Source organism: Zootoca vivipara, chromosome 14, assembly GCF_965207765.1.
Source record: "Zootoca vivipara chromosome 14, rZooViv2.hap1.1, whole genome shotgun sequence".
NCBI lineage: Eukaryota > Metazoa > Chordata > Lepidosauria > Squamata > Lacertidae > Zootoca > Zootoca vivipara.
The window spans coordinates 30,219,380-30,226,660 of record NC_142597.1 but is presented as its reverse complement, the minus strand read 5'-3'; the positions used below and the strand labels follow the sequence as shown (position 1 = coordinate 30,226,660).

Below are 7,281 nucleotides of genomic sequence, written 5' to 3'. Positions count from 1 at the left end.
TGGTTCCAGATCAAGAGCTGATTTTAACAGGAACAGAGGAAGCTGCCTTATTACCAAGTCAGCATTATCCACACTGACCGGCAGCAGCTCTCTGGGATTTTCCAGATAAGGAGTCTCTCCCAGCCCAACTGGGGATTGAACCTGTTACCTTCTGCGTGCAAGTCAGATGCCCTGGCACTGAGCTATGGGCCCTTCTGCTCCCCCACAGCTCGTCTGCACCCCTCTGGGCTGATGGGGGTCTTCCAGGGGAAGGTAGAAGAGCGAAAAGAAGACGTCTGTGCGGTGCTCCTGGCGCTGTTCTCTGAAATTGTCGGTGCCCAGCGTAAGTATCTGGAGAGGAAGGGGGTCTAGGCTCATACAGCTGCCCCCCCTGCACTTTAGACCCCCAACTTCCCTCCCAGGGAAAGAGCATCTTAAGAGTGTTGAGTGAGGAAGAGAGTTTCTGGCCCAAATTTGCCCTCGGCCCTGACCTTGCGAGGTAGGCCAAGGCCAACTCCTCTTCTCATCTCCAACAGGAGGAGGCTGATAGTTCTGATCAACCTTGCAGGGCTGTTGTGAAGATTACTGAAGTGATGTAAGGAACGTCCCTTGACTGGTTTGAAAGAGCTGTCTGCAGTAGGACAACCTTTAATTGAAGAATTGGTTAGAGCCATTGCTTAAAAACCATAATTATAAATAATAATAATATTCTTTTTTCCAGCCCGGGACTCAAAGTAGCTTACACCAATTAAAACAACACAGATAAAAGGCTAAAAACATATAAAAGATAACATTTAAAAATAAATTGCAGTAAATTTTAATAGAATTAAAACAATATAAGAAAAAATGTATTAAAATGCAGGTAGTGAAAAAAAGGTGACCACTCTGATGAATTGGGGAGTGTGCCTGTTTTTTAATGTCAGTTATGCTTACCTTAAAAGATGATAAGAATTTATCATAATATTATGATGATGGTTAATAACAAATTGATGTGAACTGATGGTTGCCTCTTGTTCCTGTTAATACAAGAATGCTGCCTTTCCACAGTTCAAAGCATGCTTAAGGCGGCTTCCAACATGGAAAAAAATACATCAATGTGACGTAATAAAAGTACCGTAGTCATCAGCTATAACTGCAACATTTAAAAATACACAAGCAAACTAAGCAATTTCCACATAAATCACAAGAGCTAAAATAAAGATAACAAAAAAACAACAATAACAACTCCCTGAGCAACAGTATTTTTCCTCCAGGTACAGTGGTGGCTCACAAGATGAAATTAATTCGTTCTATAGGGTGGCAATGACCAGGGCCAGAATAATCCTGGTCAGGCCATAAAAGCAAGAGGAACTCCATTTTCTAAATCTCTCTGCCTCTGATAGAAAGTAAATTAGACAGCACTTTGCACACAGGCACAGCATGTTTGCACATCTAATGCAAAGATCTAACCACACACAGCACTTCTAAGAAATTCTAGCATAAACCACAAGAGCAAGAGGATGTAGCCCACCGCAAATTATAAGTAGAGCACAACCACAATTGTGCCTGTAAAATTCCACATAGACACGTGTATGAAGGTACCAGGTACATAACGCCACCTAGTAGAGTTGGGCGGGTGACTTTGCATCTTGGGGTGCTCTCTCTTGATTGGTTGATGAAGTACTGCAGAAAGGCTGATCTTCACTTCACTCTGTCAAAAAGGTATAAAAGCACTCTGTGTATGCCCATGGGTCGGGCAGAATGAGGAATGGTTTTTTCCCTACTGCTCCATATTGTTTTGCCGACAAACCAATAATAAAATTGTTCAACTGCCTGAGATTTCGTCTGGTCAATTTGGGAAGCCAGTCATCCACCTTACATTTCTGGTGCCGTGCGTGACTCGGATGAGGGCATTTCCCTGAACCAGAGGCAGTCCCCTTTTGCCCCACTGGACAGGGCGCAGATTCCTAACGGCGCCTCTGGTCTGGTGCACACCGGCAGACTTTTTCCGGAGGATCAGAGGTGGCCCTTGAGTTTCCGTGCCCTGGACGAAGAGGCAAAAGGACCGAGGTTGGAAGGGAAGAACAGGAAAAGCCGGCTGGGGTAAGTAGAAAGGGAAAAGGTACCTTGAAGGGAATTGGCCCCCTTTAATGAGGGGAAGGGAGATCCTGATCACATCTCCAGCGTGTTGGTAGTACTCAGTTAATCAGAGGTCAACTGGGAAAACCAGGCGCTTTGGGTAAGAGGCAAAAGGGAGGAGGAAAATGTGTATGTTAGTAGTCAGTAGGGAGGAGGTCCCTTGACAAATAGATACTTAGGAAACAAGGAAAAACTGGGAGGTAGAGTGTGGTAAAGTGTCCAATGCATGGTATGTGTGGCAAAGTTTGCAGTGTGTGCTGTGAATGAGGGGATACTTTACAGGGCCATAAATGGGAGGAGTATGGTCAAGAGGAGGGAAAAATGTGATTTCCCTAGAATTCATGATAGATAAATTCAGAATGTCATAAAAGAAATTTAATTTACAAGTCCTGCCAACAACAAGTTCAGAGAAAAAGGGTGGCGCAAACCAGTATTCCCCCCCCCCCAGAGAGAAGAAAGGCATTTTGAGAAAGAAGATGAAGAGAAAGGCAGTGGTTAAACAGCAACAAATAATGGCTCAAGGACCAGTGAGGAACCAGAAGGGGTTCAAAGGTCACTGGTGAAGGTCAGTTGCTAGGACGGAGATGTCTCGGTCAATGTAAAAGAGGAAGGAAGAGTGTTCGGAGAAAGATGGGACAAGGGGGTCCCAGCAGAAGAGAGTTCGTCGGTTTGGCAGGCATGGCAAGGAGCCATGGTCAAGGTGACTTAAGAGTTACCTGCATCTGGACTTTGTTATAAACATAGGCACCCAGTATTCTGTTTTTAAATATCCTTGAAACAGCCCCAAAAAGCCAAAAGAAGCATCAGACTGATTTTATGCCTAAAAGGGCTGTACAAACAGACAGCGGAGGATTGGTTCAGAAAAATCATCTCTGCAACCTTTAAAATGCTATTCACCACACTAGAAATGAGGCTACCGCCGCACAGGATACTGACAAAATGCCAGTAATGGTGCTCAGAAAATGTTTTCATATGCTTCAGCTGGCTTCAAAAGAAAAGAAAAGGAAAAAATCATGTACTTAAGTAGTTCACAACGCAAGAGACAATAGATTTTATTTGAACAATTAACATCTTTTCCCCAAGTCCTGTTGGAGCTGTGCAGATTTTAATTTTGGGGAAACTTACAAGAATGGGGAAAAAGAGACATTTGAGTCCTTCAAAAAGCAAACTACGTTTAAAAAGGGTTTTACCCTCCTACCTGCAACCCCATTTCATATGTCTTTGTGACAGCAACATGTTGGAAAAATTGTAGAACTGCATATTTTAATGAAATGAATGTTTATCAACTAAAGAATTCAGGATAAGGTAGAAGGAAGTTATACTGAATGGAGATTTGTGTGTAAAGACATTGTCTGTTTGAATCTAACACTACCATTGGAAGACAGGCTGCGAAAAATCTCAAGCAGTCTCTCAAACCTCCGGCAGAGATGTGTGGCGTAACCCCCCTTATTTGGTTACACAAGCGATTCTGCATGATTTGTATTTGCACAACTTGCTTTCTCCTGCAACCTGCACTTAGAGACTGTGGCTGTGCCTGGCTGGTGTTGCCATTTCGGACATTCTATTGTGTGACATTGTGTGACCAAGACCGTTGCTGTGAAAGTAGGGAGAAAAAGATGTTATGCTTTGGAGGTCCACATTTCAGCTTACAAAAACACTACTGCTCTAAATGCTTTGACTTTAAAAATTTTATGTCTCACGGAAACAGCCCGTTGCTACAAAGCAGCTGTAAGTTTTTTCTTCTTCTAGAAACCACAAGACTTTGCATAATTTGAAAAACAGGCTTCAGTATCCTAGCAGAACTCAGCCGTCGGCAGCTGGATGGGAGGCAAATACGGATTTAAAGGACCCCTCCTTAACCCTGCACATGCATGAAGTTCTGTGGAAGGAAAGAGAAACCACGGGGAGATCCTGAAAGATGGACCAGACGTGGAATCCTGTTGCAAGCCTTGTGAAATTCGGCAAAGACTGCTGTAAGGCACTGCTGCTATATCCCAGAGATGACTTCTCAACTAACTGCTGCTACATCCCAGAGATGACTTCTGTGTGCCAGACACACCTCAATGTCCAATACGTGGGACGCACTACCTCGGAGAGTTTGGTGGTGGACTAACCAGCAAGAAGTTCTAAAACAGCAGCGGCAGCTACAAGGACAATCTCTCTCCCCCCCCCCTCCTTTGTTTTTTATCTACAGGAAATCACTCGAGCGAAGAGCGTGTAGCCTTGCGGAGCCTGACACGATGGTTCCAGCCTGACGCTAGCGAGTCCCTGAGTGAATCCTTGAAGGAAGGGAGACGAGACCCTCTTCATTCCTAGGTGGTGAGGTATCCATTCCATCCGGTGAAAGTGCCTGAGATGACCCCCTGGATCCACACCCTGCTGTACCTAATCAGGAGTGGGTACCCAGCGCACGGTGCACCAGTTTCCCCTTGCAGCGTCTGACCGGCAAAAGACGCCCAGCGCATGGGAAACCGAAGTAGCCCCTGCTGTGACACTCCGGACGCTGTCACTCGACGCACGGGTTGAGGAATGTCCATCTTATGCAGCACCAAACATCAAGGAGACAAGGAGACGCAGTAAATCTTAGACCCTTATATATGTATGTATGTATGTATATTTGTATGGGAGGCATCAATTGAGTGGGACCCACAGTAGAAGTCTACCTGCCCCCAAAGCAGTATCCTTAATTTGGAAGGAAGGGCAGTGTACCTGCCTCACTTGAGCGAACAGACCCAAAACAGTTTCAGAAATTGAACCATGGGGTGGGTTCCAGCAACTCCCTAGGTCATACAGATATGGGGAGGGTTCCAGCAACTCCCTAGGTGATACAGGGCTATAGCTGGGTTGGGGATGTAACTGGAAGAGCTGGCCAGGTGCACCCCTCAGTTCTGGCTTTGGAAATGATGGGAGAAGCTTCTGGTAGTCCACTGATATCTAATGCAAGCCTCTCCTGATTCTGGCAAACTGGAACAATAGCCATTCTTTCTGTAGCCAAATGCTCAGCTAGGACAAACCTCCAATTGTTATATATATATATATATATTCCTGGCCTTTAGAACTGTGTAGGAACTTTTGAAACCCACTGATTTGCATTGAAGCCCAGTACTGAGCTGAGAGAGAACTGTGTATTTTCCTGCTGACATAAAGTTTTGGAAACAGTGGCTAAAGCCCCTTGGCTTTTAGATTTCCAGCAACTATAGTATCCTAGTATCTCTGAAGACTAGTGTGGCCATTATAGATTCATGGCCCACCTGAGAGAAAGAACCCTTTGTTGCCAAAAGTCTGTATTGCGATTTTTTTGTGTGCCTCAAATGGAAATGCAATGTAGTAGAAAGTGGCACTTGTGCTTCGACAAAAATGATGTTTGTATAATGCAAATATGTGTTCCCAGTTAGGTCTAACACGAAGGCTAAAAACTTCAACAGAAAATGCTTAGGAGTTATGGAAATAGATTAATCAAAAGCTGAACCAGGCTTAAATTCAGCAAGCATTTTTACTCTGCTTTATAGCATCAAGCTGAAGCAGAAAAAAAAAAAACTTTCATGGTTATTTTACACTGACAGTTCTGCAGACTGAATGCCTTAATCTACAGGCTCTCAGAGTTTGTGTATAGCCCTATGAATTAGCTGATGGTGTCTATCCTAACAATGAATTATCCTTTCCCCCTTAGGAAAGTTTCCAACCCCATGTGTATGTGTGGTAGCATTTTTAAGAAACTGCTTAGTAATGCACGTTATTCACAAGTTTTAGAAACACTAGCTTGTATACCTTAAGTTAAGAAGTTTCAAAATGAAGGTCTGAATGTGCCAGGTAACAAAATTTAGGTCAGTTTGTAAAATATTTTGCTATTTGATTTAAGAAAAGCAATGTACTATGTCTTTAATGACTGCTAGTTCCTGATCACAGCCGGAGGTTCCTGGAACCTTTTTAGTTCTGGTGACACTAAGAAACATTTAACAGCCTTGGTCAGGTATTTTAACTGTTCAGTAGAAAAGGCAGCCGCCACCCCGAAGTTCTCTATCTGCCTTGCACTATTTCCCTGGAAGTCAAAACCTAACATTTGAGCAAGCTTCCAGTTAGCCTTCTTCTGCCCTACATACCTCTTTGCAGCCCAGCAATCTTCTGAGGGCTCTGAACTAGCATCTGTATACAACCAGAGTAAACGTGTTGAGAGTGATGTTAAAAACATTAAGAAGCAGGCTGATTTGTACCACAAGGTTAGCCTAGACGGTGCAGGTCTGCCCAGTGTATGGAGTTAGATTAGTTCTTGGCTCCCAGGTTGGTCATAGTTAAAAGAGATTCTGCTCATAATATTAATTTTCTTTCTTATTGTCTTAGCCCTATGCAGAACCTTGGTCTGTATAAAGCTTCTGGTAGCCCTTCTGAGACAAGCTGAATAACAAGCCTGGGAAAAGTCAGCAGAAGCTTCCTCACTTACTTTGCTCTCTGTTGCCCATCCTTTGGCCTAACATTGGAGCATGGGAAGCTGCTGGCTCCTCTGTAGAATCATAGAGTTGGAAGAGACCACAAGGGCCATCCAGTTCAACCCCCTGCCAAGCAGGAAACACCAGGAAACACTGTAGTGCGATGGGTCAATCAAATGGAGATGCAGAAACACACCTGTTCTTCATCTCCATATTGAAGAGGAGGGAATATAGGGTGGCAATGACCAGGGCCAGAATAATCCTGGTCAGGCCATAAAAGCAAGAGGAACTCCATTTTCTAAATCTCTCTGCCTCTGATAGAAAGTAAATTAGACAGCACTTTGCACACAGGCACAGCATGTTTGCACATCTAATGCAAAGATCTAACCACACACAGCACTTCTAAGAAATTCTAGCATAAACCACAAGAGCAAGAGGATGTAGCCCACCGCAAATTATAAGTAGAGCACAACCACAATTGTGCCTGTAAAATTCCACATAGACACGTGTATGAAGGTACCAGGTACATAACGCCACCTAGTAGAGTTGGGCGGGTGACTTTGCATCTTGGGGTGCTCTCTCTTGATTGGTTGATGAAGTACTGCAGAAAGGCTGATCTTCACTTCACTCTGTCAAAAAGGTATAAAAGCACTCTGTGTATGCCCATGGGTCGGGCAGAATGAGGAATGGTTTTTTCCCTACTGCTCCATATTGTTTTGCCGACAAACCAATAATAAAATTGTTCAACTGCCTGAGATTT

The 7,281-nt window shown here is 43.9% G+C and overlaps 1 long non-coding RNA gene across 1 annotated transcript; it reads left to right on the top strand.

Annotated features, from left to right (window-relative positions):
* Positions 1-1,277: 1,277 nt before the first annotated feature.
* On the top strand, positions 1,278-7,276 carry LOC148683555 (uncharacterized). The gene is made up of 2 exons (XR_015946972.1): positions 1,278-2,061; positions 3,847-7,276. It is a non-coding gene; the product is annotated as an uncharacterized LOC148683555 (long non-coding RNA).
* The last annotated feature ends 5 nt before the right edge of the window (positions 7,277-7,281 follow it).